Source organism: Fukomys damarensis, unplaced genomic scaffold (assembly GCF_012274545.1).
Source record: "Fukomys damarensis isolate Sample0158 unplaced genomic scaffold, DMR_v1.0_HiC HiC_scaffold_30, whole genome shotgun sequence".
Lineage (NCBI taxonomy): Eukaryota > Metazoa > Chordata > Mammalia > Rodentia > Bathyergidae > Fukomys > Fukomys damarensis.
The window spans coordinates 47,241,467-47,255,514 of NW_022900942.1; the positions used below are offsets into that span (position 1 = coordinate 47,241,467).

Sequence of the window (14,048 nt, forward strand, 5' to 3'; positions counted from 1 at the left end):
CAAAATGAGAAAGTTTTACTTTGTTGGATTGGCATATACGTTTTATTGCCAAGGCCCATCAACTAGTTCCATCCACAGAGTTTGCTGGTAGTCATGACTGACCATGTTGGGAAAATTTTTAAATCTGGGCCTGTGAAGTGAAATGTCTGGAATGTAACAACATAATCTGCTTGACCATTCCCAGGGCTATTTTTATTATTTTTATATAGGAAATGGGAACATGTCTTAGGGCGACTGGAAAGAGCTGTTCTGCTGTCATGGCTTTTTCTCTTATATCCTTACAGGAAGACAGGAGTCAATCAAAGAATGTTTATTGCCTCTTTATTATCAGCTATGCCATTTTATACCACCTCGCTTCCTTCTCACTTCATTTCTCAGGAGAAAGATAAAAGGACCTTTCCAATTCTACTCCTGCTAGGGTCCAGCTTCATGCAGAAAAGGACTGAGCAGTTGGTAGGAAAGAGGAAGCATGACAACTGGCTATGGGCAGGTAATGGGGTTTTGAGGATTAGAGACACAGGGGACTGAGGAAACAAATGTTAAACACAGCCAAGACCCAGCACGGAAGCAAGCAGCATGGTGGACCGCTCTGTGGCTGGATTCCCTTTCCCATCCACCTCTCTGACTGCCAGGGCTTAATGTGTAACAGAACCTGGCAGTGCCTTCCTGCTTCCTGGTCTGTGGTTGTGTTAGAAGGAAGGAGACACAGAGCTCACCAACGCTCACTGTTAATATTATAGCTATGAATTCATAATAATACCTGTACCAATTATGTTTTATTCTTGAGACAAGATTAGAGGAGCATGTGTGGGTTTAAACAATTTTTTAAAAACTGCTTTAAAGAGAAAAGGAAAACCAGCTGCACAGTCCTAGAAAAGTAAGTGGTAGCCTCCAGCCCAGCAGGTGCTTATAGGTGGAAATCTACACTCAGATTTCCTTAAAATTGCAATGAGACTTTCATTTTCCTTTTGCTTCTCATTTGTTTTACATGTGGCATATGCCAGGCATTAGTCTCAAAAAGCTTAAAACAAATACACAACACCTGACCGATGTGCAGAGGACAGTTTTGAGATTTTTATAAACAAAGATTTCTGTAAAATTTTATTACTCACAAGTCTTTAAAATGCTGACATTCTTCCAACTCTTATGATCATACTATGAAAAAATTACAATTAAGCATGTTGAATTGAATTATCCAACTTCTTTTTGACTTGACAAGGAAAGGTTTTGGGAGATAGGGGTCAAGCAGTCATCAGGGATGTGATCTCCCCTAGGGACAGGCAGGAACCACAGGGAGAGTAGAGAAGCACTATATCCCCACTGGGGGCCCACCCTACTATTAGAAACAGGAAGTCTCTTCTCCAGCTCTGAGAGTTATTTGTAATTCACCTCATCAGCAGTTATAGGTCAACAGTAATCATCAAATGAACAGCAGATAAAATATGTGTTTTGGATGCCCAGGGAGGAAAGCAAAAGATGGCCAGGGAAAGTGCTTCTGAATGTCCCAAGTTCTGCAGAATTTCAGAGAGGGACCACTGATCCCCACTATTTAGATCACACAGTTACAAAGTTGCATCCTAAGTGGTGGTTGGTTTCCCACAGAACTCTCTACTCCATGCAGGGCAGTCACACTAAAACTCCAAGCTGAATAAAATTGAGATGTATTTCTGAGGAAGTCACAGGAGGCCTGTCATTCTGAAGGGACAATCTTTCCTGGACTTGTGTGCTGAGAAACCAGGAAATAGGTTCAGTTACACTAAACCCTAATAAGACAGCATAGAACAAAAAAGGCCTATTTTTTCTATTATTTTTTCATTTACATTTATTCTGCTTCAATACTCAATATCCACCCTTGTCTGCCCCTGTATACAAAATCCTACAGTGTAAAAAATGTGTGGAACAGAGAGCCAAGGGCCATGAAGGTAGGTTGGGATGAGGAGGCCAGCAGTGAGGCTCCCGACCCCAGGGCTTCAGTGCAAAGGAAGAAACCGGCCAAGGCCTTAGAAAGGATTTTTTAAAATTCTAATTTTCAGGGAACTTGTATAACCATAATAGAACAAAAAGGCACATAGAAAACTAAGGTGCACAAATCTAAGAAGAACATGGCAAATGTAAAGGTACATAATCCCAACAATGAATGTAACTGTACTGTATCCCTAAAATGTACCAATAAACTCAATAAAATTAAAAAAAAAAAGAAGATAAATCTTCAGAGGGAAAAATATGCATGGTGTATTTTGAAGCCAAATGCAATATAAATGATTGTTTTATCCATCCTTTTGTATTATTCATGCCAGGACTCCCTCCCTGTCATGGTCACAAATAAATGAAATATAGCCAAAAAAAAAAAAAAAGAAAAGAAAAACATGGCAAACCAAAAGATGGAATACGCAAAAATAATATCGTGGGACTATTAACAGAATGCCACCCCTCGAAGGCTCAGTGTGTTGAAGGGTTGGTTACCAGATTATGGATTTTTGGGAATCAACTGGATAAGGGCTCTAACTTCACCAGTGGATCAATGCATTCATGGACTCATAATTGGCTGACTTTTTGTGGTCCTAGGGATTGAACCCAGGGCCTCAAGCATGCTAGACAAGCATTCTACCACAGGGTTATATCCCCAGCCCTTAATGGCATTATTAGGAGGTGACAGAAATAGGAGGTAGGGCCTTTGTTGAAGGAAGTAGGTCATGGGGGCATGCCCTTGAGGATTATATTTTGTCCCCAGCTTCTTCCTCTCTGATTCTATTTTCTGCTTCCAGCCACCACAAGGTGAGCAGCTACAAAAACAATGGAGCCAGCCAACCATGGACTGAAGCCTCCCAAACTGTGAGTCAAAATAAAATTGTTCTTCCTATGTTTTTCCCAGGTGCTTTGTCACAAGAACAAAAAGTTGACACAAGAACCAAGTAAAGTTTATCCTAAGTATTCAACAATAATGTCAGGAAGTCACTATCCCCTGACATACATAATTTTTAAATGTTTAAAATGGATACAAATAGTGAACGTTAATTATAGACTCCCTTCAAATCTGATGGCTTCCCTATCTCTACCATTATATTTTCTAATTGGTCAGTGAAGACATATGGGAGGAATTTTGATTTTGATTCTTTTGTTTTGTTTTGTTTTTTGGAGATATATATATATATATATTTATGATTGAACTTGGGCCCTTGTGCTTGTGGCAGTGCCACCGAGCTAAATCTCCAGATGGTTTTTCATTTGTTTTTACAAACATCTATCTCAATACCATGGTTGATTCTAAAGTCTTTTTGCTTTTTGGCTTCCGTAGGGAAATAATCATATTATCTGTTTAAAAACAATCCTTACCTTTCCGATGCATGTGCCCTTTGCTTCTGTTTTATGGCTACAACTTTTAGAGAAAAATTAAACAATCATGGAATTATTTGGGATAATCATCTTCAGTGGGATACCATGTCAGCTTGGGTTTAGAAAGCAATAATCATAGTTGTTAACATTTATGGAATGCTTATCATGTGCCAGGTGAGTACTTTATACACAATTAGTCTTCACAAAATTCACAAGATAGATAATGTTGTGAACATTTTAAAAATAAGGAAACTGAGGCCCAGAAAAGTTAAACATAGTTGAAGTCATATAACTAGAAAATGACAAGTCTACTCTCACTTCAGGCAGTCTGACCCCAGAAGCTGCATTCATGTCACCTCCCTACAGCTGCCTCTCTTTATTCCCTCATCCCACCCGCTTACTGGTGCCTACTATGGCCTGGACAGGCACAAAATACATGCTGCATTAAGACAGGAACATAAATCCTACCCACTGTTGTAGTTCACTGGTTGTCCTGCAGATTTCAGACTCAAGATGACAACATCGTTTCCTACCTAAATTTCCAGCCTGCTGGAAATCTCACACTTGCCACTCCTCAAAGCTGCAAAAGCCAATTCCTTAAAAATAAATCTACTTCTAGAGAGACTGGTTAGCTTCAGAGATGGGCAGGTGGATAAATAGCCTACTGGTTCTGTTTCTCTAGAGAACTCCAATACAAACTTTGGTATGTGACTTTGTGGAAATTTCATGACCCAGAAATGCAAATCAGTGGAAAGCTGTCACTGGGCACCCATTGCAAGCACCTTTGTGGTTCATGCTTTGCAAGACTGGACTGCAGGAGCTGTTTCATAGCTGCCACACCTCCAAGCCACCCTTCAGCAGCAGAGTAAAATGTACCAAGTGCCAGAATTCACTGACTCAGTGACAAAGGCAATTCGGTGTGACCTGAAACTCCCCAGAGAAAACCGGATTCCTCTCTTATCAGCACAGCCACAGCGGGGGAACCATCGCCAGCTCCTGAGTTCAGCTACTCTCTATCTGCAGCTCACACCCAAGGCCAATGCCACCCCAGCAACATATCTATCTAAAATAGATGCATGAGTCAAAGAGACTCCAATCAAAGCACTTGTGCAGGGACATGCTGGGACTACTGCTAAACTTCCCACAACTTCCTGGCCTCTCATGAAATACAAGTTTCTCCTACAGTGATGCCTATGACCTTGGAAGAAAAAGATCTGATTTAGCACATTCAAAACAGGGCCATAACCATATGTCTTGCTGAAGGGTGACTTGAACCACTGGAAGTACATGCATGGCTGTCCTATCAGCCAGCTTTTTATTAATTTTATTAGCAAAAAACAAGAAAAGTGATTAGATCCATTTGTACCAGGAGCGGTAGGTGCATGTACCACCAGTGAGCAAGCCAGTGTGAATGTGTTAACAAATGAAAGCTCACAGAAACCTATACTTCCATTCTATCCCTCTCTCTCAAGAGCATATTTTTGCAATCATATTGTGATAAAAGCAAGCCCTTCAAACAATAGAACCAGGATTTACATGATTTTGAGTGGTACAGAACCAAAGGCTTGATCACTTGTTGCTGCAACAAACAATTGATCTCCCACCTTATGCCCATTATCCCTCCAATCACATTAGAAGTAACCTTTTCAGTCAAGGGCAGAAATGTCTATTTAACCATCCTGCAGAAACAGGAACTGGGGCCCCCCTGCAGTTGCCCCAGGAATGGGAAGGTCTTGCTAAGCTGCAAGAGCTAGAAAATCCAACCAGCACTCAGCCTCAGGGATAAAAGGATAAAGGAAGCTGTGAACCCGTCACCAGCTGGTAAAAGGATAGTGCTAGCTAAGATTAATTTGTTCAGAAGCATAAAGTCCAAGCAATAGAGCCAGTTACCATTCCACTCATTTCCAGATACATTCTGGTCTTTCCTAATAGACTGTGGTGGCAGAAAATAGACTCTGATGCCAGCTGTGTGATCTTCAACACATTAATTAACCTCGCTAAGCCCCATCTTGTCTGCAAAATGGGATAAAAACAATGTCTACTTTCTCCTGAGGGCTGGGGATTCAATCAATGCAAGCAACATGGTAATGACACATTTGGCATTTGATAAATGCCAGGCTTTAGGCAATATTCTTGTTAATAATGGTACAGTGTGTGGTTCTTTCAGCCATTTCCTCCCCCTGCCCATTTCTGCCTCAATGTCTGACGATCCTCTGTCCCTCTTCATTTTGGTCTGCCTTTTCTCATTATTCCCACTTCTCAGTTTTCCTCTTATTTTCATCCCTCTCCTTCTGAGCATTGAGAAATCTACAGCAATGATCTGTTTGTCACTGATACTCTCAAACTTCAAGTGATGTAACATTTGAACTTTTTCAGTAGATTCTACTAATGTTTATCCCTCCTGTCTGCAGCCTTGGATGTACTGGTCTCTGAAGACTGAGTCACCTGCTACAACTGCAAGGCTTAAGAGTCCCTACATGCACAGGGGACCATTAGGAAGTGTCATGGGACCAAACTAAGCATGAATCCTATGCACTTGAGCTCTACATCCAGGATTCCTTCTCAGAGAGGCCACCAGCATGCCCTGGCTGTCTGTGCCCACTGTCCTCCTGTGTGCAATACCCTTCCAATCACTAAAGCTGGAACTTCTCTCTGCACCCAGCTCACCCTCTGTCACCAGCTCAGCATTTCCCTTCCATGGTTATCCCTTGACATCTTTTTAAGCTTTGACAAGATACAATTTAGGGGTTGTGACATCCACCTATTGTGAGGATGCTGCTCACCGATTACTGACATAGTTACAGAGTAGTACAGCCATCACCACAATCTAATTTTTGAACAGTTTACCATCCATAAAAGAAACCGCAGGCCCGTTGCAGACACTTCTGTTTCTACACCCAACCCTAAGCAACCACCAGTTCACTTTGTCTCTGTAGATTCAGCTTTCCTGGACATTCCTTACTTGGAATTGTACAGTGTGTCACTCATTGTGTCTGGTTTCTTTCGCTTAGTTTAATGTTTTTAAGCGCATCCATGTTGTGACATGTATCCATACTTCATTTCTTTCATTGCTGAATAATATTCCATTTTACATACACTACATGTCTGCTTTGCCCATTCCTTAGGTGATATACATTGGAGCTATTTCCGCTTTGAGGGTGTTATAAATAAGTACAAATTTGTACAAAGGCAAATGTTTTCTCTCTTCAGTATATATCTAGAGGTAGAAATGCTGGGCTGTATAGTAATTCTGTTTAGCATTTTAGGAAATCATCAGACAATTTTCCAAAGCAACTCCACCACTTTACATCCTCATGAGCTACGTCGGAGAGCTCCAATTTCTCCACATCTTTTTCAACATGTCTTGCCATTTTGATCCTAGACATCCAAGTACATGTGGCATAGCAACTCACTGTGCATTTTAAATTTCCCTTATGAGTTGTGATGTTGAACATCATTCCATGTGCTTATTGGCCATTTGCCTATTTTATTTGGAGAAATATGTATTTAAAAACATTTCTCCTTTTATTAATTGGGTTGATCTTTTTATTATTGATTCACAAGTAGTCTTCCTTTATCAGATATATAATTTACAGATATTTGCTCCCATTCTCTTATGTCTTCACTTTGTTATGTTTTTGAGATGTGATATTTTGGGGATTTTGTTGTCATTGTTGTTTTGCAGCACTAGAAATTGAACCCAGGGCCTTCATACTCAGCTATATCTCTAGCCCCTTTTTTTGGTACCAGGGATTGAACTCGGGCCCTTGCCGTTGCAAGGAAGGTGGCGGAAGAACTAAGTGAAATCCCCAGCCCTTTTTTGTTTTCACACAATGTCTTGTTAAGTCTCAAAGTTGCCCAGATTGGGCTTCAACTTGCCATCCTCCTGCCTTAGCATTCCAGAGTACTAGCATTACAAGCATGTACCACCATGCGTGGCTAAAATTTTTTTTAACTTTTATGAAGTCTAATTTGTTTCTTCTTTCGTTACTTGTGCTTTTGGTATACCACCTAAGAGACTATTGCCTAATCCAAGATCACGGAGACTAACCTCTGTTCTCTTCTAAGACTTACATTTTGATCTATGATCCACTTTTAGTTCATCTCTTTGTACACTGGGAGGTCTCCAACATCCTATCTCACATTCCTTGCCTTCACACTCAGGTCTCCCTGAAAGAGAAGCTTTTGTCAACCCAGCTGCAGCTTCCTGGCAATCCTCCTGGCTGCCTTCCCTTCATCCCCCTTACTCTTATATTTCCACTCTGTCAAGAACACCCTGAATCTCTTCCTTGCCACACCCCTGACTGCACGTTCTCAACTGTCCATTCTCTGAAATCGCTCTCTTTTCTGAGGCAACCACTGCTGGTTACTTACCAATTCCTGTATTCCCCTTCTGCATTACAAAACAACATAAATTTGGGAGAGATGACAATGTACCTTTCCCCATATGGCACAGTGCTCATCAGTGAGCTGTGGGTGAGAATTGCTGGTGGAGCTTCCAGAAGCTCCATAAAGGGGGTGAACCCAGCCAGTACCAACATTTACTCTTCATCCTTCCCATCACAGACAGGGCCACTAGCTCACAGCAACAGAGGGAAAAGGCCAGCCAAACACAAGCCCACAATGCATCATGTGACCATAGCCTGAGTACCGGCCAGCCACATGTGAGTAAAAGTCGGGTCCACCAGGAATAAGCGTGCACTCTCTTTGTCCCTTTCCCTCCTCCTAGGAGCTGGGATACAGGTAAGATGGTAAGAACTAGGGCAGCCACCCTGGACCTAGAGTTGAGATCCTCATTTTGAGGATGCAATAGCTGCTTTGCTAGTACCAAAGAGGACTGCCTACATTTGGACTCTTTTACAGGAAATGAACTTATTTTAACTGACACAGTTGGGATTTCTTGGTTTGTAAAAGAGAAAGCTGTACCCTGACCAATCCATGCCTTCTTGCTTTGATGTGATGCTAGAAAGGAGAGTAGCCATAATGTAACTATGACAAAGCATGAAAGATAAGAGCCAGGCCCTAAGGATGGCAGAGCTGAAAGATAAACTAGCCTGGGTTTTAGGAGTATCATGAAATCAACATAATGTCCTTGAAACTGCCTAATTATCCGTTATTTTCTTAGAGTTATCTTAGGCTTACCAAAAAAAAAAAAAAAAAAAAAAAAAACCCTGCATGGAAAGTAGACACACTTCCCATATACCCTCACTGTCCCTTCACACAGTTTCACTTACTAACACCTTGCATTAGTGTGGCTACATTTGTTACCATAGATGAACCAATTTTTAGGCTCACGGTTTATGTTAGGGTTCACTCTGCATTAAACAGAACTAAGAGTTTTTCAGAAAAATCCCTGACTCACATCTTTGTCTATCCTATCCATCCCCCACTTCCCTAATCTGACAACCACTGATCTTTTTACTGTCTCCATAGTTTTGCCTTTCTCAGGAAGTTGTGTGATTGGAATTATACAGTACATATCTTTTTCACAGTTTACAATATGGATTTATATCCTCCGTGTCTTTTCTAGCACAATTGCTCGTTTCTTTTCATCACTGCATAACAAGTCCTTATTTTGTGGATATACTACAGTTTATTCACCTACTGAAGGATATTTTGGTTACTTCCAAGTTTTAGCAGTTAGGAGTCATGCTGCTATAAACTTTCATGTACAAAATGGAAACAAAGTCTTTATACATAGGGAGGGGTGAAGGGGTGGAAGAGAGGGCAGGGGAATGGGGAAAAAATAAGAACTAAAATGGATTATGCAAAGGTGCAAAATTTCCAGTAATGAATGCCATTACATTATATTCCTTTAATGTGCCAATAAAATTAATTAATTAAAAAAACTTCCATGTACAAGTTTTTGTGTGGCTAAGTTTTCAACTCATTTGATTACATACCCAGGAGCATGATGATTGCTGAATCATACAGTAAGTCTGTTTCACCGGGGATTTAGCTCAGTGGTTCCACCACCTGCCTTGCAAGCACAAGGACCCGAGTTCAATACCCAGTACCAAAAAAAAAAAGAAAAAGTAAATCTGTTTCACTTTGTCAGAAATGATCACACTGTCCTTGCAAAGTGCCTGTGCTGTTTTGCATCCCCACCAGCAATGAATGAGTCCTGTTATTCTGTGTCTTCACCAGCATTTGATGTTGGCAGGGCTTGGATTTTAGCCCTTCTAATTGGTGTGTGTTGGTGTCTTGTTTTGATTTTGCAATTCCCTAATAATGCATGATGATGAGCACCTTTCCATAAGTTTATTTTCCATCTGGGTATCTTTAGTGAAGTATTCAGATCTTTTCATTTTGTAATCAGATTTTTTGATTTATTATTGAGTTCTGGGCCTTCTTTGCATATTTTGGATACACGGCTTTTGGCTGATAATGTGTTTTACAAATTCTTTCTTCCCGTCTGTGACTTGTATTTTCATCCTCTTAATATCCACTTTCTTCACGATAAAAATAAACTTATGAAAAATGTAAGGCCCCGTTGCCTGGGTTCCTTGTTACAGGCACCCAACCTCAACTACTTACTGAAGTTCAGTGCTTGGTTACAGTTTCACTGGGTCACCCAGATGCTACCACCTGGATAACTGCAAACTCTTTGGCCTCTACTGACAGATCCTGGCCATATCGCCTCACCCTGCAGCTGTTCCTTAGGGATGAGACCTCCAGACTCAGTAGCACCCTCCTCTAAGAAACCTCTCCCAAACTCTCTAGTCCTTAATGCATCTCACCGGGGTCCCAAGCCAACATTCCTCACAGGCCACCCCACACCTTGACTGTGGCTTGCCATAGCCTCACATTAACATGTATAAATGCCTCCCCCAGAACTGTCCCCACTCCACAGCCTCACTGCTTCTCTAGTCCCCCAGGCTGCATAACTTTTACCTACTAGCACAGGCCCATTCCACTCTGCTGCTTCTCTCTACACAAGCCAGGACCTCCAGACCTCAGCTCCGATTCCTTCTCCTCCCCACACTAATCCAGCCACCAGGCTTATGCTCCTTAGGTCACTCTCTTCTCATGCCCACAGTCAGCTACATGTGACTGGCACCTGCTCAGTGCTCTTCCCATTCTCCTTCCTCCCTCTTCCCCATCCACCCCTCATTACTTGAGGAGTTCTTTCTTTGCAGGTCATTTCTGTTGTCTGACTCCAACTCATGCCTCTCAGCCCAGCTCGGGCCTTCACTCCTACCTGATGCTGTCTTTGTCCAGTGTGGCATCTGGAGGTACTAAAAGCCTTTCTGAGTCCACCATGCATGCAGCCTGGAGCTCGCTTGTCCTTTCTGGCATCCAGCAGCTCGGGCAGAGCCTCTGTTTCCTCATACGGTATATTGGTTTGCAACTAACACTGCACATTAGATTCACCTGAGAGAGAGCTTTAAACGCTCTGCTGCCTGGGCCCACCCCCATGCTGATTTCGTGGACCTCAGGCTGCATGTGGAAAGGGGAGTTCTTGAAGTCCCTCAGGTGGTTGCAATATTCCCAAGATTGAGAACCTGTGCTCAATAATAAATCAAAAAATCTGATTACAAAATGAAAAGATCTGAATACTTCACTAAAGATACCCAGATGGAAAATAAACTTATGGAAAGGTGCTCATCATCATGCATTATTAGGGAATTGCAAAATCAAAACAAGACACCAACACACACCAATTAGAATGGCTAAAATCCAAGCCAGCATTATTAGGGAATTGCAAAATCAAAACAAGACACCAACACACACCAATTAGAATGGCTAAAATCCAAGCCCTGCCAACATCAAATGCTGGTGAGGACACAGAATAACAGGACTCATTCATTGCTATTCCCAAGATTGAGAACCTATTTTATAGGTTCCTGACCAAACATTCACCCACCTGAGACAGGTCTTTGAAAAACAAGATTCTCAGTTCCCACTCCAAACTTCCTGAAGCCATAACCTAGATATTAGCATTCTAAGAAGCTTCCTTCCAGAGTATTCAGAGGCAGGTGGCCTAGCATGCCCAGAACTGGTGTGCAGAGGCTCTGGGTCACCCCATGCAGCACAATGATGAGCTCACTGTGATAGCTCCTGTTGGTTGAAAGGGCCAGTTCCTCCCTAGTTCAACCAGGGCAGGTGGTGGTGGTCTTCATATGGACCCTCACACAGCATGAGGAAGACAGAGGCCACACATACTTAATAATTTGCCACAAGCACCTCTAAAAACATGCCTGCACTCTCAGCTGAACCTAACTGCTCTCCACTTGCCAGAATAACTTCTTTTCTAAGTGGAGCCTGTGTTGGTTGCTTGCTTTGGTTTGGTCTTTCAGGTTCAGCTGGCTTTTAGGCTTAGGTTCAAAGCTGATTCCCCATCTACCAATTCTAAAGGCCAAGGAAACCCAGACAAATATGTGACTGGATAAGGTTAACTTTTATATTAGATCCTTAGAAGAGGTAACTTCTCTTCAAACTCAACATTTTAAGGGCAAAGACCTCTTTGGGAATCTGATGAAGACTGAAATGCTGTTTCACCCACTCATCCACAAACAATGCAGAAACTCAGGAGTTTGTGAACCCTACACACATGGGTCCTTGGCCCAGGCGCTGTAGGCAGAGAAGTTAGATGTCTCAGAGCCAAACCACAGTGGACCTGAAACTACTGCATTCCTCTAAGCAGGTCCATTGCAAAGCTGGCAGGAGGCACCACACCCACCCTCACAGCAGGCTTCCTCCTAGGCCTCCCAGGCTTCTCAACCACACATCCTGGGCTTCAGAGCCACCAGCTGCACACCAACATGTGGGTGCACAGGTGGGGGGTAATCAGCCTCCACAGCAGGTGAGAGAGGCAGATGTGTGAGCTGACCCTGACCCTCCAGCACAGGCCTAACGAGGGTTCTTACTGAGAAAAAGTGAGTGCCTTAGGATCAAAGGGAGGATCGCGTGGGAATGCATGTGATATGGTAAGTCCAGCGACCATACTGTCTTCACACTGCCTCTGAAACACTGTGCTTCTCAGGCCCACTCTTGCTTCAAAGCCATGTCCCCCACCACATCCCTTTCACCCACCCAAAACAGTATTTCCCTTCAGGGTAGATTTAAAAGCCTTCTTTCCCCAGGATAGATTTCTGGGGACTTTAGCTGGCACTGGTTTTCTACCAGAGGCCCTGGGGTTGGTGCGGCTTTGGTCTGGCTCAGCCTGTGGGCAAAATCCTCTTCCTTGGTTTTCATAACTACAAATCTCAGTGTCTGACCTGCTTAGAATCCTCCAGGCCTAAAATCCAGCAATTCCCATTACAATGTATCACGGTCCCAAATTCTGGCTATAATTATGGCAACAGCTACTATTTTTTTAGGTGTACGAGTTCAATGCTGATGACTACCTTTATATTTTATACACATCATCACATTTTACCTTAAAACAACCTAAGAAAGCAATGTCATGATTATATTATTTGCATTTGTAAGAAAATTGAGATTCAGAGAAGTGAAATTACAGCCTCATGGTCAAACAGCCTTGAATTTAACTACAAATCCTGTGTCCCTAACCACTGTGCCATGCTGCTCTGCTGGGGTGCCAGAGATCCTGTCTGAACTGCTCACACGGGGATTGACTAATGTCTTTATTTTACAAGTAAATTTTATAAATGTCCTTATTTTATAAATTTATATCAGAAGTAAAATGGTTTATTCAAGGTCACACAATAGCAGGGTCAGGAATAATCAGAGGCTTTGAAGCTCCTGTTTCCACTGCACCGCTTGCTAATTTCCCTAGCCTTGGAAGGCAGTGAACAGACCTTGCTCTATTTTGTTCGCCCACTAATTACTTTGTCCTTCCATTTTTGAAGGACTTTCTGCTCTTCTCCGATTAGCTATGACCTCAGTGATAATGCTAAACAACTGAGTTAATTTTTAGTCCTGGCATAAAAGAGCAGAAAAACAAGCAAGAACTAAGGAGTACATTCCTCCAGCAAGAAAACTCACTCAAAGGACACCATATGAAAAAAATATCATAACTTTTCATACATCTTCATTAGATGGTCACAACAGTAACATACTTTCCTATAAGTCATACAGGAAAATCAAGACCAAAAAATAATTCTTTTTTTTTTTTTTTTCTTTTGTACCGGGGATCGAACTTAGGCCCTTGTACTTGCGAGGCAGGCAGCAGAACCACTAAGCCAAATCCCCGGCCCATAAAAAATAATTCTTTATTTACCATTTTCACACCTTGAAAGGACAAATCCTAACTAGGAAATAATTATATCTTAATTCCTAATCGTGGGAGACATGAGTTTACAAGTACACAGACTTTGCCACATGTCACCCACTTAGGAGAGGACCTAGGAGGGACCCTCAGTGCAAGTGACATTTCAAATGTGCCCCAAAATCTGTATGGGAAGGGCTCTGCCTGCAGCCACCTGCAAGCCACACCCGGGGATCTGCCCTGTGCCTCCAGTGCTCAGTGATGACAACTAATCCAGGGATAAAAGGGTGGCCTTATAATACCAGAACGCCGCCATCCTGACTTGTCTTCTGTAATGAGGGCCAAAGACAGGCACGCGCACAAACCAGGAGACCAGCACAGGTGGTTTCTTCACACTGTTCTGGACAAAGGGTCAGTGACTATGAATGAACACCATTTCCAAGATATAAAACCTCACTCTTAGTTTGAGGCATGTCATCTTTGGGGCTACTTCCTCTGTTTGCAGTTTCCACAACTTGAGTCGCTTCCCCCATCATATATA

The 14,048-nt window shown here is 42.3% G+C and overlaps 1 protein-coding gene across 1 annotated transcript in view; it reads right to left on the reverse strand.

Annotated features, from left to right (window-relative positions):
• Fhod3 (formin homology 2 domain containing 3) overlaps nt 1-14,048 on the reverse strand; it is a 433,804-nt gene that overhangs the window by 400,846 nt on the left and 18,910 nt on the right. The window lies entirely within an intron of this gene.